The sequence below is a fragment of the Theobroma cacao genome, chromosome 9, assembly GCF_053813885.1.
Source record: "Theobroma cacao isolate CCN51 chromosome 9, ASM5381388v1, whole genome shotgun sequence".
NCBI lineage: Eukaryota > Viridiplantae > Streptophyta > Magnoliopsida > Malvales > Malvaceae > Theobroma > Theobroma cacao.
The window spans coordinates 20468420-20495158 of record NC_142647.1 but is presented as its reverse complement, the minus strand read 5'-3'; the positions used below and the strand labels follow the sequence as shown (position 1 = coordinate 20495158).

Here is a 26739-nt window from a genome sequence, read left to right as displayed (position 1 = left end):
GATTCTAAGAAGCTTAAAGAGGCTAGGCAACATAGTTGTGTTTCTTTTATGGGTGAGTCGGACGCAACCGTGGCTAAAGAGGTGGTGCGAATGGCTTTAAGAGCCGAGAAGCTTGCGAATGAAAATAAGAGTTTGCGAGCTGAGTTAGCAAAAAGGAGAAATCTAAGTGTATCTTCTAGTCAGCCACCAAACAGGGGCAAAAACTCCTCTGTTTTAGGAAGTTCACGTAGATGCAGAAATTGTGGGAATTATCATGTTGGGCCGTGCAGAGGGCCTGCACGATGTTTTCATTGTGATCAACTGGGTCACATTAGGAGAGATTGTCCACAGTTAGGACGGGCTACGGTAGCTGCTCCATCTCCACCAACTCATACGGATATACAGAGGAGAGATTCCTCTGGATTGCAACCGAGACAGGGATGATTTTGACATACCACCAAGGGTAGATTAAATAAGTTGAAATTAGTGCTCTAATAAAGTACGTATGATAGAAAGCTAGTTTGTAAGTTGTAGTTTTCATGATCATGAAATATATAAAGATTATCAATATATGGACATACATTTGGAGTTGTAATTTACAAGTTTGAAGTATTTAAGATATGATTAAATGGAATTAGCATTAGTTAGGGTACGTAAATCTTTTAATTAATTTCTATGGAGTATCCATGATAGTAGAATGGAGGAACATTGTGCAGTGATGCTATATGGTGAAATCACTATACAATATGGAAAGGGTATTTTCGAGTGGGATTTATTGACTGATGATAAGTGATGAGCAATTTGAGATACATGTAGCTATGAATAAATTTGGAGATCTTTGCTTAAACAAACTTGTATTAAATGTTATGGTAAAGATATATGAATGCTAGTGGCAAAAAAAAATACGTTAAATCAATGTTTTGATTTCACACTTGTGATAGAAAGTTAGTCTTGCTAATTATGGTATAGACTCGAAGGGAAGCCACACGATTGTGAATAATTGAGGTAGTAGCTTTAAAGGTGGAAGAGTTGCTAAGATAAAGTGAATTCAAACCGTTGCAACGCCACAGTACTGACTATCAAACGCTGTCACGTTAAGAACCCCTAATGGCTAGAAAGCAGAGCAAATTGAGAGTGGCATGAAGATGAAACACACGAGTTGAAGAATGGTCATTGGTTTTCATGCTAAGCTTTGTTGTTTGGAGTCTTAAGTGCATTGGGAGGTATTAAGATAAAGATGATGAGTGAAATTGCAAAGTTTTTTTTTTTTTTATTATTGCCTTATATATATTGGCATGTAAGAGAAAGAAAAGTTAGAGAATTTTTGAGATGGCTACATAAAAATAAATTAACATGTGGAGTGTTAAGATGAATAATATGATGATTGAAGTCAAATCTTAAGAAATAAAGAAGACAAGAGATTAAGTCTTGTTAAAGACTAAAGAGGAAGCGAGCGAAAGGTTAGATGAATGTATGAGATACTGATAAGAGATGTCAATAGCAAGTGAGGAAAATGTAAATAAAGATTTCAATAATGATATAGCAAATGAGTTTATATAGAATATTGTTATGAGAATATACTGATCTTGTCTTGACCTTGTTGAAAGGAAAGGATTAGTAACAACACAAGTAAACTAGGTGACATGCTAGAAACCCATGGAGATAAATTGAAGCATGAGTAGTTGGGCATGCCTTTATGGAAATGATATACTTGGTGTATAAAAGAGTAAATAAGTGATTAAGTGTTTCAAGAATGTTTACACGCCCTTGAGAAAGAATTATAAGTTATACATGATGGGCATAAGATGCGTGACTTTGAAACTTGCTAAGGAGCCAAATGGCTAAGTTACGGGTTAAATGATCATATGTTATGAGACATAAATTTAAAATAAATATCCCTAAGGAAATACACAAGAGAAGTTCTGCCATGGATCTTGTGAAAGCAAGCACTATGTTATGTAGTTATAAAAAGGAAGCTATAAGTTGAGAGTGGTATAAGTATTAACATTAAAAAGTACTTGAGGAGAATTTAGTTTCAAGTCTTGTAATTTCAAGTACAATTTGTAAATTAGTTAAGGAAGAATGATGTTATATTCATATGAAAGAGTGGAATAAAGGATGATAGAAGTTAACCTTGATAATGAAGTCAGATAATGAAACTTTCTTAATATATTATGGGAATTGGAATTCGAAAATGCGTGAGGCATACATGATTCAAATGAATCTGAGTTTTAAGTGACAAATCAATATCGAAATGCAATAAGGATACAATATATAGGAGACATGAAGGATAATCGAGGAATAAGGATGACTTTTAGGAATTGTAGTATTGCATAAGATGCAATGATCAAGTCAAGATAAATTTTTGAGATACCAATGGGATTATAAAACATACACGCATAATAGATTATAATTCAATGGAGATGACATTGTGATGCAATGATATACAGTACAAGGAAACTTAAGCATATAATTGGAAACGATAAGAAGAGAATATAAGTATATAAATGATGAGGAACTATACACAGACATGATGAGAATTTGTATGAATTATGAAGCTTATTCTATTGAATCTTGATTGTGGATGGGAATGAATTAAGAGAAATTAGTCTGAAGGCATTTGAAAACAGAGACTCGTATACATAATGAGGAATATAGACATTTGAATGTATATGTATATGTATGTGTGGAGTAGTGATGTACCCAACTAAATGAATAATGGTTTTAGTGGTTCAAGATTTGAACTCAATATATTTGATGAGTTGTATAGATAATGTAACGATTAAGAATCTTATCAGAAGACGATTTATGGTGACCTAAGGAATTTTGGAGAAATAGTTAAGGGAATATAATCTATAGTACGATTAAGCCATATGAGATGGATTAATAGGATTAAGAAGATTGAAATTTCCTAAATGCAAAGTAAACATGAAATATGTAGAAATAATTAAAGCCATTAATTTTCCTGAACGCTGAGGATATGTACAGGAATGAGTATGGCGTGTTAATGATGTTGTAAACTACACAATAGTGTATGAGGATAGGATGAATGAATGAAAGTCGAGAAGTTTGATATGGAATGAAGTAATAAGATAGTGATTGGTATACCTAAATAAGAATAAAATGCGATCGAAATTGGTATGATTGAGATGGAGTTATGGTTCAAGCTTAATGATAGTAATAGAAGCATGCTTAATGTCTCAATATAAGAGATCATAATTGTGGAGGTTATTGTTGATATGATTTTAAAGGATAATAATAGACATAAGCGAAATACTTGAGTTGAATTGGAGGTAAATGAGGTGAACAAATCGAAATTCCCTATAAAGGGGAAGACATAAGAATTCGAGCATTATATGAGAAAACAATACCCCCACATTTTCTCTGAGTTCAGTACATGAAATTTTGAGGTCAAAATTTTATTTTAAGGGGGATAGTGTTGTCAAGCCCGATCTTATAAAATACTTTCCATGTCATTCATATGATTGACAATATGCTTGCATACTTGGAAAGCCTTGAAAGAAAAATCGTTAAAAGACGACAATGTACCAAATGGTACAATTAAGTTAATTTAAGTCTCGAACTAGATCAAATAGAGAATTTAAAATGAAATTAAGAATATTAAAGTCCCAGAATGGTTTAATATGGTGATTTGGAGTTCGAGGATCAATTTGAAGTCAAACTAGAATTTTTACTGTCCAGGGGCAAAATGGTCATTTGCCACCCAAGGACACAATGGGAATTTTTAGAAAAGAATTTTTTTAGCCCCATTTGACTTATTGGAGTATGATTTGAGTATTGGAGTATAATTTGAGGGTTTGGCAGTGAAAAAGTTTAATTCCAGTGATTTCTAGAGTGTAGGGGCAAAATCGTAATTTTGCCACCCGCAGACAAAATTTGAGATTTTGAGAGAATTTAGATCAAATTTGACAAATTGGAGAATGGTATGAGTATAAGGGATGAAAAATATGTCTATGTGCAATTTTTCAATTTTTGGGGCAAAAATGTAATTTTTGACTTTTACGGGGGTAAAAGTGTAAATTTCAAAAATTACTCCACCAAGACTTTGGATAAGTCTGATAATTTTACCTAAGCTATGGATATGTGGGACAAGTGTATGGTGAAAATTTGGAAACAAATGGATGGCTAGAATTTAAGGAATTAATAAAACATTAAAAAAATGAATAAAATAATATTATATTATTTTAGCCTTTAAAAAGGTAAAAATTCCGGAATTCTCATCTTCTTCAGCTGTCCAAACCAGGGGAGAAAAGGGGAAAAAAAAAACAAGAATCCTACCTGAAAAATTTGGAGAAAATCAAGAGAAATCAAGAAATCAAGCATTAAAAAGGTAAATTTCATTGATTTTCCTTGTGATTTTCACTACCCATGCATTTTTTTCTCATTTCCATGCAAAATTAGAAAGTGGGTATGGACACCCATGCTGGCCAAACCTCCATGGATGAGTTTTGAGCTTGATTTTTGGTTGATTTTAATTGAATTAAGTGATTTTAGTTAAGTTATATTGAAATATAGCAAAAATAAGCTAGAAATATAATTTTCTCCCATTGAAACCCATTATGCTGAATTTTCTAGGGGAATATTGGCTGCTGATCTTGATGGTTATTTGAGGAATTATGATGAATAATGATGAATTATGAGCCTAGAAAAATAATGGAAATTTTCGGAGCAAAGTTACAAATTTTTACCCACTAGGGGTATTTTCGTAATTTGTTATCGGGACTGATAATTTGCACCACACTGAGGGACATTAAGTCAATTTGGGTGCAATTGAGGTATAGAAACTGAAAAAAATTAATTTGGAGTTTAAACGGACGCGTATATCAATTTATCGGGTAAAAGACCGAAATAGGCTAACACCGCATATAGGCAAAAATTTAGACATTTTTGCATTCCATATCAAGCATTAGTAGTCTAAATTAGTTTAATTTCAATTTAGTACCAATGTGGTGAATTTCTCGATTTTGTACTGTGTCAAGGTGGTGAGTCCTCTGATAAAGGCAAGGGAATTGCACCCGAGGACCAATAGTCTGAGTATTTCGAAAATCCTCACTCTAGACACGGTGAGTAACCTTACCATCATTTTAATTATCTAAAGTATGTTTTTATTCGGTTTTGGTGAATTTTATGAAAATGAGTTCAAATGGTAAATTTTTATGTTTTGTAAACAAAATGAGTTTAAATGAAAATATTTTATAAATTGTCTTGAAACGAAATAACGATTTTGAAAATAGAGTAATTGGAGACCACTGATATGTTGTAAATTTAAAATTGAATTAATGGCTTATGTTATTGTATTGGCATGACTGGCTGGGCTGTGTTTTTATGAATTATATGAATTACTTTATTTTACCCTTGCAGGCTGGGTAGTAATATATTAGCCCTGTCATGCTGTCAAAATTTTATTGTATGGTGGGTTTGACCTGCTGCAGTGGGCTGGATTCTGTGGACTAACCTATTAGAGGGGCACGGAATCCTGTTATATTTTTACCTCGGTTGGAGAGGCGAGTAGGGTAACTCCTGAGGTATAACTTTTAGAGTTCACTTCACGCCAAACCACCTCGTGAAGGGGAACTCGGCCAACGTCAAGGAATGGCTATGTTTTCAAAATAAAAACATGACTTTCTAATAGCCTTGGCGGACTCAGTTGGGATAGCCCTCGGCCAAGGTATCCCAAATAACTGAGTATGATAATAATTTTTGGCATGAGCCAAGCTTTTTAAGAAATTCATAAGCCATACTGATTACTTGCTTTAAATAAATTGATTTCATTTGGTTGAAATAAGTTGAAAGATGATAAATTACAGTTTGATGAAATGTTTTAATAGTCTCCTTTTACTCGACTTTAGATATTTTGAGTGATGTTTGTTTACTCACTGGGATTTTATAATCTCACCACCCTCATTTCCACCCATTTCAGGTTCAGAATAGATTGTAGATAACTGATATCGGCAAGGATTACAGTTGAACTTGCCACATCCAAAGACTGTAGGTTCATTTCTTTTGATACTTTTGGTCATTCGTGGGCCCACGTGTCACTGTAAATTAAATTCTATACTTTGGTTATCTGTATTACGGTATGTAAGAATTTATTTTGCTTTTACGCTATAAAAATTATTTATGCAGTGTTCTTAAAATATCGTTTTATGTGAAAATTGAATATTTTATTGAATATTTTTATTTTATTATAACAGTCATAATTCCATTTTAAACGAATGTTTTAGACATCCAAAATTATTTTTGATTAAGAAATATGTGTTTTCCACTTACATACTATATTTTTAGATGATTTTTGAGATTTTTGGGATAAATGACAAAAATACCCCTGTGAGACGAAAATTATTATTTCATTTGTTTAAGTTGGAAACAGTTTAAAATCTTTTAAAATGTGGTATTTGGAAACAGTTACCCACAGGGGAAATGAGAAGCTGATATTAAAGCCTTGCGGGGTCTCGGTTGACATTCCGGGTAATGAATGTAAATTGAGACGTCGCGGCGGTTGTCACGGGCTCGATGGGAGTTCCGGGTCGTGACATCAGTCATGAAGAAGGATCATATGGTTGATCCAAGTGGGGGAGAAGATGACAAACCCGACTCTATAAAAATATTTGTCATGACATACATGTGATGAATAGCATGTTTGCATGCTAGGAGAGTCCTGAAAAATTTACAAAAGTCGATATGGTACCTAGAGGTACAACAAAGTTGATTTAAGCCTCGAACTAGATCAAATAGAGAATTTACGATGAAATTAAGAATTCTAAAGTCCCAGAATGGTTTAATATGGTGATTCGGAGTTCGAGGATCAATTTGGAGTCAAACCAGAATTTTCGCTATTTAGGGGCAAAATGGTCATTTGTCACCTGGAGACAAAAATGGAAATTTTTAGAAATGATTTTTGGCCCCATTTCACTTATTGGAGTATGATTTGAGGTTTAGAAGTGGAAAAAATTTTTAATTTTGGTATAATTTGGAGTATAGGGGTAAAATGGTAATTTTACCACCTTAGGGGTAAAATAGTAATTTTTCATCACCAGGACATTTTTCCAGCACATGGTCATCCCTTATCCTCATTTTGACCATTGACTAATTGTGTGGTGGAGATAAAAAGGATTAAAATTTTTAAAGTTTTAAAAACGGGCCAATGACTTGATGCCACATGTCATGCCTTTATTAATTTATTATTTTTCTTTTTAAAAGGCACAAAAATCAGCCCATCTTCCACCCCATGGCCGGCCAAACCAGCAAGAAGAGAGAGAAAATAAAAACAAAACCCTAGAGAAAGAAAATCAAAGAAAAAGTGTGAATTTTCAAGAAAATTAAGTGAAAAATGTGATATTTTTTCTATTAAGCTTGAGTTTTCTTATTCCCAAGCATTTCTCCTTATTTTCCATGATTAAATTACATGTTTTCATGATTAATTGATGGCTGATCAAAATGGGTTAGGAGAGAGAAAGTTGTTAGATTAATTTGATTTTAAGTTATGTTAGTGTTTTTAGTTAGTTTAGCATATTTAGGAACAAAACAACAAGAAAAGAATTTATTTTCCTTCATTACCATTATTGGCCGAATTTTCTAGGGGAATATTGGCTGATGATCTTGATGTTTATTTGAGGAATTATGATGAATAATGATGAATTATGAGCCTAGAAAAATAATGAGAATTTTCGGAGCAAAAATATAAATTTTTACCCATTAGGGGTATTTTCGTAATTTGCTATCGAGACTGATAAATTGAATCTCATTCACAGTCACTAAGGTAATTTAAGTATAATTGGAGTGTAGAAAGTGAGAAGAATTGATTTGGAGTTAAATTGGAGATAATAGGCCGAATTAGGTCAGCACCGTATTTAAGCGGTAGTCGAATAAGTTGTATATCATATCATGCATATATACCGAGCCTGAATTGATTTTATAATGGTCAAGCATTGATGTGGTGAATTATGTATTGTATATTGTGGATAGGTGGTGAGCAAAGTACATTGATAAAAGTACAGAGATTGTGCTTGGAGATTGGGATTAGGAGTACATCGACTCCTAGAATTGTGAGTGAACTTATTATCATCTTAATTATCTAGAGTAGTTTTATACAACTATGTGGTTTTATGAAAATGGGTTTAAATGGTAAATTGCTATGTTTTAAGAGAAATTGTGATTTTATAAAATGATTTTATAAATTTTCTGGAAAATCGAATACTGGTTTTGAAAATAGAGTAATTGGAGACTGCCTGCTTGTGTTGTAAATTTATGGTTTTAAATTGAATGGCTTATGACAATATATGAGCATGAATGGCTAAACTGATTTTGGTGCTAGAATTATTTGTATTGAGTATTCTGCCTTGAGAGGCTAGGTTGCGATAAATTGCCATGTCATGCTAGAATGAATTTTATTGATTGGTGGAGTATATATTAATTATTCACTGCAGAGGGGGTTCCGTGGACTAGCCTATTAGAGGGACACGGTAAACTCCATTATATTCTTACCTCGAACGGAGAGGCGCGTAGGGTATCTCCTGGGGTAAAGCTTAGGGTCCACTTCACGCCAAACCACCACGTGAAGGGGAACTCAGCCAACGCCAAGGAACGACTGTATTTTTCTCAAACTAAAAATATATTTTAAGTGTATACGAAATTTTAACAGCCTTGGCGAACTCGGTTGGATGCCCTGCGCAAGGCATCACCGAGTATGAGTTTTGGCACGAGCCAAAGTTTTAAGAAATTCATAAGCGAAGTTGATTACTCTATTTATATGGATTGATTTTATTTGGTTGAAATGAGTTGAAAGGTAATGACATTACAGTATGATAACTTATTTCAATTGTCTCAATTTACTCGACTTTAGATAGTTTAGATGGTATCTGTTTACTCACTGGGATTTTATAATCTCACCACCCTCATTTCCTCACATTTCAGGCTCGGGGAATTCCATAGTTAGCTGACTTGACAAGGACCTTCATTTGGACTCGAATCGGTAAAAGCTGTAGGTTTCCAACTTCCGATACATTTTGGTTAGATGTGGGCCCACATGTCACTGTAAAAGAAATTTTATGCTTTGGTTATTTGCTTTATAGTATATATGAATATAATTAATTTTTACGCTATAAGAATTATGTACCGATAGTTTTATGAAAATTATTTTATAAGAAAATAGTTTATTTTATTAAATATTTTTATTATATTCAAATGGTCAAATTTTCACTTCAAATGAACGTTTTAGATGCTTAATTTGTTTTTAAATCATTAAATATATATTTTCTGCTTACCTACTACATTTTTAGCAAGTTTCGAGATTTTCGACAAAAATGACGAAAATGCTCCTGTGAGCTAGAAAACAATATGTTATGTTCTGATTTGGAAATGATTTGTAATCCTTCGAATTTTGATATTTGATAACTATTGCTCACCGGGGAAGTGCGAAAGTTGATACGAGAGCCTTGCGAGGTTTCGATAGGCATTCGGGGTAAATAATGTTTGTCGAGGTCTCGCGGCGGTTGTCACTGGCCCGATGGGGAGTTCCGGGTCGTGACATATACAGTAATTCATATACCTTTAAAGTCCAAAATTCATAATGTTCAAATATAGTCCCTTTGAAAACAATTCATAAAATCCAATTATGCATTTATAATGGCATCATCTACCATAATATACATATATAGCTTGACCAATGAATCTTAGTATTTCACCTCAAGTATTCATGTACACATAATTAGGCCTTGACCGTCAGCGGAGTGACTCTGATCACGGTTGTAAACATTTAATGTCATGGTAAACCTATCGAGCAATGGATAGGGAGGAGCACCTTGTCCTAGGATCCAATCACCTTTAACTCAGGAAACCTAAAACATGAATTTTAAAAACGTGAGTACAAACTCAGTGAGTGAACATAGAAAGGGAACAAGCAATGACAACGAATGGTTTAGAAAACATAATGCACTTATTTGAAAACAATGCCATTTAGTTCAAGTTCTTATTAAAATCCCTCCATTAAACCCTTAGTTGTAAAATCATTTAATGATGAAGGAACCGTATTCAGCATGAAATTAGAAAGAAGGGAAATTTCTAGCAATTATCCAAGCAAGGCAGTATAAACAGAATGTTTCTCGTTGCAATAAATCAATTTGTAAATAAATGGCAAATTTTCAAGATTCATCACGTGCATCTCACCCAGCTCATGTGCATCCCACCACATCATGCATATAGTTGGACAACATCACCATCCATCTCCCTCACCACCGTCATCACCGGCAAGTGCACACTCACCCCGCACATGCACGGTTGCATTTGTCACACAATGGTACCATTTATGACATAGTATATATATATATATATATATATATATATATATATATATATATATATCAACATTATACAAAAACATATGGATTCATCCTTTTACACATTTCACATTTCACAACATCAAACATTTTATCAAGGGCTTGTTCCCAGGAAATTTTAAAGCAAAAATCGATAAAATTCCCAAATGATTCATTGAAACACATAAACATTTCCCCAAAACATTTTGAAATGCAAGTTCACTCACCTGACAAAACTAGCACCAACAAGGTCCTAATCTAGGTAGTCTCGAAATACCATTAAAACCTATATTTATCAATAAACCATAACAACCTCAATTAAGTCATAAATTAAATCTAATAATTCTAATGAATTTACATTAGGCAATCTACCCTCTAACCTAACATTTAACCTAAGTTTCTAGTCTAATTCACAAACCCATTTGGCCAACTACTCCAATTTAAAATTTCGTTACTTGGATGAGGTTGGAGGCATGAAGATCAACAAAAAAACCTAATCTTTCCAAGAAAAATAATTTGAAGAAATTAGGGAATAAATCTGAATATATAACCCTTAATTCAAAAATTTCAAAAGTTGGAAATATATACCTTTCAACCTTGAAAATGAAGATTTGAAGCAAAAAATCCAAGTGTTGTTTAAAGTGAAGTAGAAATAGAAAATAAAGGAAAGAAAGAGAGATTTTTCTTTCTCTTTCCTTGGGTTTGGAAGTGCTAGAAATTGGGTTTAGAAGTTGTAACTTTGGTGCACAAGGAGTTGGGAGAAGAAAGAAGCAAGAAGGGAAAGGAAATGAAAAGAAAACAAGGAAAGAAAATGAAAGAAAATTAACTTTCCACGGGAGATTGAGAGAATGGCGTTGGAAGCTTCAAGAATGAAAAAGAAACATCTTGCCAGAGGAGATAAAGATGGTTTTGGGCTGATAAGGATGAGAGTCAAAGCTTTCTTTGGAAGCTTTGACCAAACTTTGTGCAAAATTACCGTTTTGCCCTTCAGTTTCTTCCCTTTTTAATTTAGTCTTCCCAACACTCATTTAACTCCAATTTCCTTCTATTATCTTCTTCTACATATGTACAAACGAAGTATAAAGTTTGTACTCCAACGCGATGTCCCCATAATATTTAAAATATTTATTTACCCGCGTTATCTTTACTTAATAAAGACACATGACCCCATTAACGTCATTTTTCTCTGAAATTTTCTCATTCCTCTTCTCCTCCACTTTGATTGACCATATACTCCTCCTTCATGGAAAATTTTGACACTGAATAAAATATTAATATTTTAATATTATTTTATTTTAAAAATTTCCTCTTGTCTCCTTGGTACCCAAAATACCTTATTATGCCTCAATTCACTTCCGAATCACTTTTTATCTCACAAATTCTTCTTCGATAAAAATATTATTATTTTATTATTATTTTTTCGCGTGCGAAATATTTTATCCCAAACTATTCCTTTCATCTTTCATCACTTTTAAACATTATAATTAACCTCAATTGGCATCTGATAAGCTTTATTAGTCACCATAGCAAAGTACGAGGCATTACAACTCCCCCACTCAAATAAAATTCGTCCTCAAATTTTCGTCAACGTCGGGTTGTTAATCTCCCTCGATGATCTTATTCCATTTCCTTCTTCATAGGGAATTTTGATTTACGCACTTCATTACCTTCAATTTGACTAGAACAATTTACAAGATCAGGGTACGTATCTTATATCTATTATCATCTTTGATTCAAAACCACGGTACCCTTCTCAATTATTCTTTCTTATCACTAAGATCCCAAGTATGCCTTTAATTCCATCACTAACCTCAAATATATCTTTATTTCGATTCTTGTCAAACCTTCAATCATTCATTCACCTCGTTTATCTCCAGTTCGACTAGAATGCTTCACTTATGTCTGTTATCATCCTTTAGAATCAAATCGATGGTGCCCTTCACGATCATTATCTCTTATTTTAAGATGTTGAGTATGCCTTTATCATTATCTTATTATTTCGCTCTTTGCCAAACTTCTCGACATTCATTCATTCGTCTTATCCCCATTCACTATTATGTAACCTGTAGCATTATAAACATGCCATATTCATTTCTATACATAGTCTCAACGTCGAGAAAGGTTAATGCCTCCAATTATTCCCACATACTCATGTTTACCTTCAATTTTTGCAACTTCAATCTTCCTAATCGTATTAGTCCACCTTGTATGGCTTAACCACGTTATAGATTACATTTCCTTGGTATCATTTCTTTGACTATTTCTTCAAAATTTCTTATATCAACATAGCTTAACTTCTGATGGGATATTTTATAGTTGTACTATCTATACAACTCATCAATTATTGAGTTCAAAACTCAAATTACTTAGAACAATTTTTCACCTCAGTTGGTCAAGTCATCAATTTCACATATACGTATGTACATGCATTTCCAAATGTCAACATTCCTCGTTACGCATAGGGATCCATGTGTTCGAGTGCCTTGGACTACATCTCCCTTTATTCATCCTCATCCCTATCCAAGATTCAATATAATAATCTTCATAGTGCATGTCAACATTCTTGTTATGCCTATTCATAACTTCATATCGTTTATATCATTTCCCATTTATATGCTTGAGTTTCATCGTACTACATATATCCTTGCATCACAATGTCATTAATCACATCTCACTTGCTAAATGTCATTTGCATTAAATTGTAATCCGATATTCGTATATACTTTATAATCTCGTTGATCTTTCAAAGGTTTATCTTTATTGGATCATTGCATCTTATGCAATACCACAATCCCTAAAAGTCATCCTTATTTCTCAATTATTCTTCATACCTCTAATATGTATACATATATATATATTATATCCTTGTTGCATTTCGACTTTAATGAGTCACTTAAAACTTACACTCATTCGAATCGTGCATGCCTTAAGCATTTTCGAATTCCAATTTCCATTCTACATTAGGAAGTTTTCATTATTGGACTTCATTATCCAGATTATCTTCAATCATCCTTTGTTGTATTCTTCCATACTAATATGAGATCATTCTCCCTGGACTAATCTACAATTTGTACTTGAAACTGCAAGACTTGAAACAAGGTCCTCCTTAAGTACTTTTCACTGTCAATACGAATCTCACTTTCAGTTTACGGCTTCTTCTTTATAACCACATAACTTAATACTTTCTTTCACAAGATCCATAGCAGAACTCCTATTGAGTATTTCCTTGGGGATACTTATCGTAAACTAATGTCTCACAGCATGTGATTACTTAACCCGTGACTTTAGCCGTTAGGCTCCTCAGCAAGTTTTTAAAAATCCCACATTTTATACTCGCTGTGTATGATTGGTAATTCCTTCTCAACGATGTTTGTGCATTCCTAAAACACTTAGTCTCTTATTTGCTCCTTAACATCCCGAGCATATCGTCCTATAAACATGCACTCATTCTTAAAGATATATAAATACAAACTCGTCCATTCAATCCCCATTTCATTTTCATAGGTTTCTAGTGTGCCACTCAATTGGCCTTGTGTTGTTACTAACCCTCTTCATTTAGCTGAGTCTAGACAAGAATTGTAAATTCTCATAACGATATTTGGATAAACCCATTTGTTATACCACTCTTGTAGTCTTTCATTCACACTTCCATCATTGGTATTGACATCCTTTATCAATATCTCATATATTCATCTAACTCTTCTCTCCTTTTTTCGTTGGCCTTTGACAAGGCTTAATCTTTCGTCTCCCTTATTTCTTAGGATTTATCTTTGGTCAACATATTATTCATCTTAATACTTCACATGGTATCTTATCTCAATGTAGCCATCTCAAGAATCTTTCAACTTCTCTTTTAATTATATGCGCATATACAAGGCAATAAAGAAACTTTTCAATTCATTCATGTAAAAATTCTCCGGAACATTTAAAACTCCCAAATAACAAAACTCAATGACCAATGACCATAATTCAGCTTGTAAGCTCATTATCGTGCCACTCCCATCTTGCTCATGCATCTTAGACATGAGGTGTCCCTAGCACTGCGGCACTGGATAGTCAATGCTGCAGCGTCGCGGCTACTAGACATGGGATAGTTTCAACGTTGCAGTGCTAAAAAGTTAGTGCTGTAGCGTTGTGGCTGCTGAAAATTTCTTCCATGAATAAGTTCTTCCATCTTTAAAGTTACTACAGGAATCATGCTCATCCATTTTGGCTCTCTTCCAAGCCTATCCCACCATTTTCATGACTAGGTGTATCTTCTCTTTTGTTTATCATATGCACTAAGCCGAGTCAATATTTTTTAAACTCATTTTATCCTTTAACACTTATCTTTAACCAATAAGTCTCACCTTAGGACAATCTTGCCATATTGTGTATCAAATTCTCAATATATAATACCACACACAAAATTATTCACCATTTATGACATTCCACAATTCTTTAACATTCACAATTCATTGTGTTTCTTATCTTGTAACTCAAATAGTTTTGTTGATTTTCAGTACAAATGGCCATGAATATAGTTCATCTTTCTCCACACTCTACATTCACAATCTTTATTAAATCAAGGATTCACTTCCTCCCAAGTTCCATAATTTGCCTCCCTTAGTCTATATTTGTGCCTAATTATTACCTCATAATGTCATGACATCATTTTGTAATCCCCTCCATGCTTAAATTACAATCCTCGACTTAATCACATCAACCATTCTAAGTGTCACCTATAGCCTCATTGATTTCTCCCATATCTTTCCGAATTGTAACTACAATTGGGATTTCAATTTCCACCTTTCCACGATTAACTGGCAATCATTTGTTAGGTTTCGTAGTTGTTTGTACCATTAATAACTTTCTACGTCGATCTTAAATAATTATCTAAGGCGACCAACCACGCCACTAAGGTGAATATCCTCCCTCAATCATTATATTGCTAATTTATCTCTATCATATCGAAGAATTCTAATACGCATCAAGTCATTAAAATAGCTATTTCATAGTCCATTTGAGTCATACAAAATAAAAGTCAACTCTTAACTCCTTTGTACAGATAACTACTACTGTTTCCTTTACACCGCATCTGCCTAGACTTAAAGTGATACGAACTTTAACGAAAATATTAAGTTTCTTTAGGATCCTCGTCGCCTTGATCTAAGCACATCGACGAATCCTCTTCCGGGTCCTCCTCTTCCTCTTGAGATTTTCTCATTTTTTATTCTCAATCCAAGCTTGTTGCTACCTCTCAAATTCCTCCTTACTAACAGGTATAGCACCTTTCCCACAACCAGGAGGAAAGTGTCGGACAACGGATACAGATACCTTCCTAGGACGATATTTTCTAATAGTCCTTTTTCCCATCTTATTCGTGTTCTTTTTCCTCAGATCGATCTCATTACACACTAGTCTTGCGAGACTTCTCAAGCTCTTAAATACTGGTTTACCTCTCGGGGGAACCGATCTACTCAAAAATCGGGTCGGGTTACTTGTTACGCTTTCACCCTCGGGCACATATCAGCTCCAAGCAGTGGAATCTAGCAATCCTTCACTAGTACTATAAGGGGTATCAGGACTACCATCTTTTCTAGACATGGAGTGTGCAACTGGCGCACCTCCACCTGTACGCAACCAAGTTTTAATTACTCATCCATCTAGACATCATAAGAACAAGTAGGTTTCTAATGAAGTAGGGGCTCATGTAGCCTTTCACCCTTGACTTGCGTTGCACACCAATAATCCAAGGATAAGACTCTACACGAACTCCAACAACTCCGCTGACCACACAAGAGTCCCTAGGACTCAATTAAACCTAGAGCTTTGATACCACCTTTATCACAGTCCAATTTTCGGGCCATGACCTGTACAAGGGCCTAATGGGCTCAGCCCACTAAGCCTAAACAAGCCTCTTTGTATAATCTTATACAGTAATTCATATACTTTTAAAATCCAAAATTCATAATATTCAAATATAGTCCTTTTGAAAACAATTCATAAAACCCAATTATGCATTCATAATGGCATCATCTACCATAATATACATATATAGCTTGACCAATGAATCTTAGTATTTCACCTCAAGTATTCATATACACATAATGTCACACCCGGTACTCCCCTCGAGCCCGTGACAACCGCCGCTGTACCCCGATGGACACTTATTTCTCGGAATACCAATCGGGACCTCGTAAGGCTTAATATCAGTATCTCACTTCCCCCGTGAGTAACAGTTGCCGAAAATCATGTTCTAAAAGATTTTAAGCTGTTTCCAACTCAAAACAAATAAAATAATAATTTTCGTCTCACAAGAGTATTTTAGTCATTTTTTTTCAAAAATTTCAAAATCGACTAAAATGTAATATACGAGTACAAAACATATAATTCATAATCAAAAGTGAGTTTTAAAGTCTAAAATCTTCATTTAAAACGAAATTTCGATTATTTGGATATAATAAGAAAATAAAAGAAATGTTAAGTAAAATATTCTATTTTCTTATAAAACAATATTTTTAGAGTTATACGTAAATAATTTTTGTAGCGTAAAAGTTAAATAAATTCATACATACTGTAATACAGTAAGCTAAAGTATTTAATTTAATTTACAATAATAAGTGGGCCCCCGAATAAACAAAAGTAAAGAGGACTATAAACCTACAGTTTGAAGAATGCAAACCCAACGGTAGTCCTCGATGAGATAAGCTATCTACAGTCTAATCTGAGCCTGAAATGGAGGGAAATGAGGGTGGTGAGATTATAAAATCCCAGTGAGTAAACAAACATCATTCAAAAGATCTAAAGTCCGAGTAAAAGGAGATTATTAAAATATTTCATCCAAATAAGTTTTTCATAACATAAGTATTCATTTCATTTAAATAGTCAACATGGCTTATGAGTATTTTAAAAAAAACTTGGCTCTTGCCAAAATCATTTTTGGGGATACCTTGGCCGAGGCATCTTATCGAATCTGCCAAGACTGTGAAAATTTCATATACACGAAAACATATTTTTAGTTTGAAAAACACAACCGTTCCTTGGCGTTAGCGGAGTTCATCGTCACGAGGTGGTTCGGCGTGACGTGGACTTAACCATACCTTAGGAGATACCCTACGCGCCTCTCCGACCGAGGTACATATTTATATCCGAATTTCGTGCCCCTCTAACAGGCTGGTCCACAGAATCCGTCCACTGCAACAAGCTAAACCCACCATATAATAAAATTTTAACAGTATGACAGGGCTAATATAATACTACCCAGCCTGCAAGGGTAAAATAAAACAATTCATACAATTCATAAAACATAACCCAACCAGTCATGCCAACACAATAACAATATAACATAAGCCATCAATTTCCAATCATAAATTTACAACATACCAGTGGTCTCCAATTACTCTATTTTCAAAATCGTTATTTCGTTTCAAGACAATTTATAAAGTCTTTTCATTTAAACACGTTTTGTTTACAAAACATAAAAATTTACCATTTGAACTCATTGTCATAAAATTCTTCAAAACCAAATAAAAACATACTTTAGATAATTAAAATGATGGTAAGGTTACTCACAATGTCTAAAGTAGGGATTTTCGAAATACTCAGACTACTGGTCCTCGGGTACAATTCCCTTACCTTTATCGGAGGACTCACCACCTTGACATAGTACAAAATCGAGAAATTCACCACATTGGTACTAAATTGAAATTAAACTAATTTAGACTACTAATGCATGATATGGAATGCAAAATGTCCGATTAATCGCTTAAATGTAATATTTGACTTAAGTCACACTATACTTGGTCTAATCGGCTAAAATCTCCAATTTAACTCCAAATCAATTCTTTTCACTTTCTACACTCCAATTATACCTAAATTACCTTAGTGACTGTGAATGAGATTCAATTTATCAGTCCCGAGTCAATAATCACACATGTCTAAACATTGAGCAAAAATTCAGATTTTCACACCAAAATTTTCTATTTAATTTCTAGCCTCACCAAAATCAAATATCACCAAAATATCATGAAATATCATCAATTTCAGCCTCAATATTCTCCCTATAAAATTCGGCCTCTTATGGGTAGTGGGAGAAAATGAATTTTTTTCTTGTTGTTTTGTTTCTAAATATGCTAAACTAACTAAAAACACTAACATAACTAAGAATCAAATCAATCCAACTTCATTCTCTCTCCATACCCATTTGGTCAGCCATGAATTCACCATGAACACATGAAATTTAATGATGAAAAATAAGGAGAAATGCATGAGAAAGGTAGACACAAGTCAAAATCAAGAAATTTTACCTTTGATTGCTTGATTCGTTAAAATCCCACACTTTTTCTTCAATTTTCCCACCTAGGTTTTGTGTTTTTCCTTTCCTCTCTTCGTTCTTACTATGGCCGGCCACATGAAGAGAAAATGGGATAAATATGGGCTGATTTTTATGAAAAATAATAAAATATCCATACTTGACACATGTCACATGCTTATTAGTCCATTTTTCTTTTTTTTTTATACTTTAATAATTATGCTTCCATTCTCCACCACATGATTAGTCAAAGTTCAAAATGAGGATAAGGGAAGACCATGTGCTGGACAAGTGTCCTGGTAGTGGAAAATTACAATTTTGCCCATGGGGTGGCAAAATTACCATTTTACCCCTATGCTCTAAAAAATATCAGGATTACAATTTTTCACTTCTCAACCTCAAATTATACTCCTATAAGTCAAATATAATCAAAATCTTTCAAAAAAATTTCCATTTTGTCCTTGAGTGGTAAAATTACCATTTTACCCCTAGATAGCGAAATTTTCAATTTGACTCTAATTCGATCCTCGAACTCTGAATCACCATTTTAAGTCATTCTAGGACTTTAAAATTCTCAATTTCACTTTAAATTCTCTATTTGATCTAGTTCGAAGCTTAGTTCAACTTAGTTATACTATTAAGTACACTACCTGTTTTTAACGATTTTCGGGGCTTTCCTAGCATGTAAACATGCTATCCATCACATGCATGTCATGACAAGTATTTTATAAGGTCAAACTTTACACATAATTAGGCCTTGACCGTCAACGGAGTAACTCTGGTCACGGTTGCTAACATTTAATGTCATGGTAAACCTACCAAGCAATGGATAGGGATGAGCACCTTATCCTAGGATCCAATCATCTTAAACTCAGGAAACTTAAAACATGAATTTTAAAAACATGAGTACAAACTCAGTGAGTGAACATAGGAAGGGAACAAGCAATGACAATGAATGATTTAGAAAACATAATGCACTTATTTGAAAACAATGCCATTTAGTTTAAGTTCTTATTAAAATCCCACCATTAAACCCTTGGTTGTAAAATCATTTAATGATGAAGGAACCGTATTCAGCATGAAATTGGAAAGAAGGGAAATTTCCAGTAATTATCCAAGCAACAAACCCATTTGGCTAACTACTCCAATTTAAAATTTCGTTACCTGGATGAGCTTGGAGGCATGAAGATCAACAAAAAAACCTAATCTTTCCAAGAAAAATAATTTGAAGAAATTAGGGAATAAATATGAAAATATAACCATAAATTCAAAGATTCCAAAAGTTGGAAATATATACCTTTCAACCTTGAAAATGAAGATTTGAAGCTAAAAATCCAAGTGTTGTTGAAAGTGAAGTAAAAATAGAAAAAAAAAAAAAAAAGAAAGAGAGATTTTTCTTTCTCTCTTGGGTTTGGAAGTGCTGGAAATTGGGTTTAGAAGTTGTAACTTTGGTGCACAAGGAGTTGGGAGAAGAAAGAAGCAATAAGGGAAAGGAAATGAAAAGACAACAAGGAAAGAAAATGAAAAAAAATTAACTTTCCATGGGAGAATGAGAGAATGGCGTTGGAAGCTTCAAGAATGAAAAAGAAACATCTTTCCGGAGGAGATAAGATGGTTTTGGGCTGATAAGGATGAGAGTCAAAGCTTCCTTTGGAAGCTTTGACCAAGCTTTGTGCAAAATTATTATTTTGCCCTTCAACTTCTTCCCTTTTTAATTTAGTCCTCCCAACACTCATTTAACTCCAATTTCCTTCTATTATCTTTTTCTACACATGTACAAACGAAGTATAAAGTTTGTACTCCAACGCGGTGTCCCCATAATATTTAAAATATTTATTCACCCGCGTTATCTTTACTTAATAAAAACAAGCGGCCCCATTAACGTCATTTTTCTCCAAAATTTTCTCATTCCTCTTCTCCTCCACTTAGATTGACCATATACTCCTCCTTCATGGAAAATTTTGACACTGAATAAAATATTAATATTTTAATATTATTTTATTTTAAAATTTTTCTCTTGTCTCCTTAGTACCCAAAATACCTTATTATGCCTCAATTCACTTCTGAATCACTTTTTATCTCACAAATTCTTCCCCAATAAAAATATTATTATTTTATTATTATTTCCTCGCGTGCTAAATATTTTATCCCAAACTATTCCTTTCATCTTTCATCACTTCTAAACATTATAATTAACCTCAATTGGCGTCCGATAAGCTTTATTAGTCACCATAGCAAAGTACGAAGCATTACAAAAACACTATATTCCTATGTGAATTGAAATTAAGATAGATTCATTAAGTTTAGGCTCTAATATTAGGTACATATGGCATATAGGTATATTTCTATCCTATACACAAATCAATGTATTCATTCAATCAAATAAATATGATCATATGCTATTCCAATTTTAGTTTACACTAAACTCCCTTTCCCAAGTTTGTTTAGGTTTCTAAATCAATTTAATTGGTGGCTAGTCAATTTAAAGCATTAAGAACAAATTAGAATAAACAATTCTATCCCATTGAAAGTAAGTTAGAAAGAGATTAAAAATTTAAACTACATGTGAGTTTAATTGTAATCCTAGAAAAATAAATTTAGCTAGACATAATAAAAATAAAAACTAAAAACATATGAAGTTTAGCCATCAAGAGTAACAAGAATAACAAAAGCTAAGGAAAAAGAAAATAAATTAATTTTTGCAACTTTGATCTTTAATCTTCAACCTCAACTTCTAATTTCTTGAATCTCTCTTAGGATATTTCCTCAATGTGTGCATCTGGCTAACTTCTCCGTAAGCTAAATATTTATAATCTAACCTAACCTAATTTTATCTAAAATAGACTATCTTAGCCTAAAAATTCTTAATATGAGCTTAGAATAAGTGCAAAGCCCAATAGTCTTAAGTTGGCTAGCATAACTTCCTTTCTCACAGCTTCATATCAATTGCTGCACTCCATCGACTTTCAACACAATTTTCTCCATCTTTGAGTAGAACTGGGCAAAGTGATCTTTTGAAGTTGTAGCTCTGTCATTTAGCTTTCCAATGATCCAAGAATCGCATCATTTGGACATATGGAGTGGGAGTTATGCTCAAAACTCCGCGACATATTTGAATAGGAGCTAAACTCCTCAAACACTTTTCTTCACCTAATTAAGCCCTATTCTTCTAGATCCTATAAAAATATAAAAACTAATAAATAATAACTAAATTAAGATAAATAAACATAAAATTAAACTAACTTGGTAAAATAAACAAAATAGAAAATAACTAAATTCTAACATAAACTCAAGAACTTAGCTAACTTTTAAGAACAAATTTAGATAAAAATAATTCTATGTTATATAATTATCACACCTCCAAATTTAAGATTTTGCTAGTCCTCAAGCAAAAGAAAAGCAAACAAAGAAAATAAAGAAACTTAAATGAAAAAAAAAACTTTTCAAGAGAAAAAAATTCACCAAGTTATGATTCTCCAATTTTTCCTTTGAAATTATGTCATAATTCTAACTTCATGTAAAATACAGATAATCTTCAAATTCATGCATCAATTCAAATGAAAACTCATTTTTGAATGGACTTCCTCTGTGTGTGTGTGTGTGTGAATACTCTCTTACAAAAAAAATCATGCAATTCGAATTGGTTTATACTAAGTTCAAGCATAAATTAGTACTGGAATCCCATAAGTTTTCTTTTCATCTCTTTTTCCATCAATGTAGACAAATATTTATTCAAGGATCAATACGTCTTTATTAGGCTTGTAATGTAAGGCTGGGGTCAAGGTATGATATGTTGGTCTCAAATAAATGTGCTAGAAGGGGGGTGAATAGCACTTTTTGGCTCTTATTAAAATTGCCTTCTAATTAGGGACAAATACAAGATAAAAGAAAGATTTAAAGATGAATGAAAAACTAAAACAAATCAGACTATACACAACAATTTATAGTGGTTCGGTCCAAGACCTACATCCACTACCTTGATTGTTCAACTAAGGATTTTTCAAACCGATTCACTAAAAACAGTGGAATTCACAAGCTTCCACCAGGTTTTTACAATGGCTTTTCACAAGCTTAGCCACAACCTTTAACAATGGTTTTTCAAGGGATCAACCAAAACCCAAAGTGGTTTTTCAAAGGCTCAACCACAACCTACAACAATGGTTTTTCATAGGATCAACCGAAACCCAAACTAACTTTTCTAGGCTAAGTTAGAACCTATACATTCAATCAAGTTAACCTAAACTTGAATAAACACCTTAAAGTGACTCGCTCACTCTAAGTATTCAAGAAGAAAAGAAATAAGAATGTATCTATGATCATTAACTTGATCTAAATGGTACCAAATGAAGTGCCTATCTCAAATACAAAGATTAAAGTGAAGTGCATAGAGTATTGCAGAGAATTTTTGCTATTTTGAGCTCTTTTTATTCTTAGAAGCCTTCATTACATTTCTAGCTGTTGGAAGCCTCTTAAATACTTGAAAAATCAGCTCTAATAGGTGTTAGGTAGTTTTTGACCGTTGGAAACAATTTTGTTGCAGTTCTGGCCTTTAATCTGTCTTTTAGTGCACAATTCAAATTTTTTAGCAGAATGCTCTTAGTCGACTAAGTTGTTTCTATCTTTTGTTCTTTGTTTCTAGCAGTAAGCACTTAGTCGACTAACTTCCTTCTTAGTCAATTAAGTTGGTTCTGTCTTGAAGTCCAGATTTCTTGCAGTAGACTTTTAGTCAACTAACCCATTTCTTGGTCTACTAAATCTTTTCTGTTTCTCAATACTCTTGAGCCTGCCAACTTCTAATTTGAATTTTAGCTAACTAATCCTTTATTATTCAACTAAGGAGCTTTTGTTTTGTTGATTAATTATGGCTTTTTATACATATAATCTTTGATATGTCCCTTGGAATAATTTATTTACCATTGGCATACAATTCTTGTCCTGCACACTCAAGTAGAATTATTAGACACAAATGAATGAGAATGTTTTATTATCATCAAAAACTAATGGAGTTAACATGATAAAGGATATATTTTGGCTCAAATTTACCCTGAGCACTTAATTAATCTAGGACCTATAAAGAGCTCAAAATTATACTTTTTTATAACACCTCTAAACTTAAAATAAACTTTTTTTTATACAACACACTTTATATTTTTTTTTTACACCCCAAACTTATTTTAACAATTATGATAAGGGGTAAATTTCTAACACCTTTCACTTTTTTTAAAAAAATATTTTGTACCAATCTACCTTTCTCCCTCAATTTAACTTTAAGCTCAAGATGCTTACTTGAAAATCAAAATATTTAAGAGTGAAAGGTTCAAAATTGGAAATAAATAAAAGGCTTAGGCTAATATGTGGTTACAAAGAAAAAGAAAAATAAGCTCAAAAAGGATTACTAGGGATAAATATATATTAGGGTAGGCTTGAAAAGGCTCAAATGGTCCAAAGATAGCCTATATCCCTTCTCATCCTAAGTGTTATCTAAGATTTCACCTGAAGAGAGAATCAAACAAATTCTAAAATCCTTCACTTCACTATACGTTTATTAACATAAATTTTTTCTAAATCACAAGAAAATTCTAAGTAAAAGAATATACTGCTCAAATTATTGAAAGTCATATTCTATAATGAAGCTATCACAAGAATATCAACACAAATTTAAATCATACCCATATTCTTCCCAAAAGCTAAACTCATAAAATAGTCAAAATATCATCTTAGGATAGGGAACATCATAAAAAAAGTGTCAACTTATCTCCCCTTTTTTTAAAAATTTTTTAATTACAAAAGCTAGAAATTAAAACTATCTAAACATGCAAAATAATAAAGATAAGCAAATAAGGATAAATAAATAAAGCAATACAGCTCGATCCTTAGTGACATCACTAACATGCTTAACTAGAAGCAATCTAGCAGTAATAAAATAAAACCAACATTTGTAGGCACCATGAAGCTTATTGCTCTTTAAGGACACAGGTAAACCTTTAAACAATTTCCACTCCCCATTACCCTTACACAAGTAATTAATTATCTCCTCATAATCTGGCTTTAGAGAAAAATATTCATCCATCAAATCATCAAGAATTTCAAAGTAATTATTAATGGCATCAGCAGTTAAAGGAACAAGTTTATGACGAAGAAGAATAGATCCATTCTTATGCTTTTTTGCATTGGCATAAAATTTTCTAAGTAAAGGCATCATAGTTGCAAGAGGTTGTTTATAGAATGTGGTCCACTATTTAGCAAGAATAATGGCATAAACATATGGGAACGGACTTTCACTAACATCAAATCCTCTCTTAGCCACTAGGGTTTTACAAACTAACTCCTCATTATATTTCTTTTCAACATCGGGAGAAATAAATCTAGTCCTATCATAAGTACTACTAACATTGGCTCTAGCTCTTTTTAGTGCCTCTTTAATAAATTAAACTCTAAATAAATATCCAAAAATCAAACTCTAAATAATATTTCAACATTTGGTCACCAAGAACTATTAACTTAAGTAGTAAAAATCCCACAATCCGTAATATCACAAAACACAATATTTTGAAAATCACCAATGTAAGGAAAGTATACTTACTTGAGTATTGAAGACCAAATGTTGAAAGTTTGACGGCAAGAGAAGTTTGTTTAGGATTTGATGAGGAAATTGTAGAAAGATGGTGGAGAAAAAATTTTAAAGAGAGAAAAAGAGAAGGTGGCTAAAATTGAAAAAGGGAAGGGAAAAAGGGTTATTTATAGGGGCTTTTAGGGGTTTTCTTTTCTTTTTTTTGAACTTATATATCATAGGTAGACATGTCAATATGGGCCTAGCCCATCTGGTTAGCCCATGTTTTATGAAATATGGGGCGGGTTGGGTCATAAAAATGTAAGCCCATATTAAAACCGAGCCTAGATGGACTAACCCGTATGATTAGGGGACTAACCCAGGTTGGGACATGTCACGACCCGGAACTCCCCTCGAGCCCGTGACAACCGCCGCGATGTCCCGATCGACACTCATTACTCGAAATGTCAACCGGAACCCCTCAAGGCTTTAATATCAGCTTCTCATTTTCCTTGTGAGTAACCGTTGCCAAATATCACGTACTAAAATATTTTAAACTATTTCCAACTTAAAACAATAAAAATAATTTTTTTTCTCACAGGGGCATTTTGGTCATTTTTCCTCACAAATCTCGAAACCAGTTAAAAAATGTAGTATACGAGTGAAAAACACATATTTCATAAAATAAATAAATTCAGATGTCTAAAACATTCATTTAAAATGAAACTATATCTATTTGAATATAACAAAAAATATTCAATAAAATATTCTATTTTTTTTATAAAACAATATTTATAAAGTTATCAGTAAATAATTTTTTTGTAACGTAAAAGCTAAATAAATTCATACATACTGTAATACAGATAACCAAAGTATAAAATTTAATTTACAGTGACACGTGGGCCCACAAATGACAAAAAGTATCAAAAGAAATGAACCTACAGTTTTTGGATGTGGCAAGTCCAATTGTAGTCCTCGACAATATCAGTTATCTACAATCTATTCTGAGCCTGAAATGGGTGGAAATGAGGGTGGTGAGATTATATAATCCTAGTGAGTAAACAAATACCATCTAAAATATCTAAAGCTGAGTAAATGGAGACAAATAAAATAGTTTAACATACTGTAATTCATCACCTTTCAACTTGTTTCAACCAAATAAAATCGATTCATATAAATAGAGTAATCAACATGGCTTATGAATTTCTTAAAAGCTTTGGCTCGTGCCAAAATTATTCTCATACCCAATTATCAGGGATACCTTGATCGAGGGCTATCCCAACCGAGTCCACTAAGGCTGTAAAAAAAAAAGATTATGTACGCAAAAATCATGTTTTTGTTTTGAAAACATAGTCGTTCCTTGGTGTTGGCTGAGTTCACCCTCACGTGGTGGTTTGGCGTGAAGTGAACTCTAAAAGTTATACCTCGAAAGTTACCCTACTCGCCTCTCAAATCGAGGTAAAATATAACGGGGTTACCGTGCCCCTCTAATAGGCTGGTCAACGGAACCCGCCCACTGCAGTAAGCTAATAATTATCCCACAAATCAATAAAATTCAATAACATGATATGGCAATTATTGTA

General features: G+C 33.1%; 1 long non-coding RNA gene across 1 annotated transcript; it reads left to right on the top strand.

The window, feature by feature from the left end:
- The first annotated feature begins 4205 nt into the window (after positions 1–4205).
- Positions 4206–6122, top strand: LOC148760831 (uncharacterized). The gene is made up of 3 exons (XR_016028144.1): positions 4206–4330; positions 4980–5063; positions 5921–6122. It is a non-coding gene; the product is annotated as an uncharacterized LOC148760831 (long non-coding RNA).
- The last annotated feature ends 20617 nt before the right edge of the window (positions 6123–26739 follow it).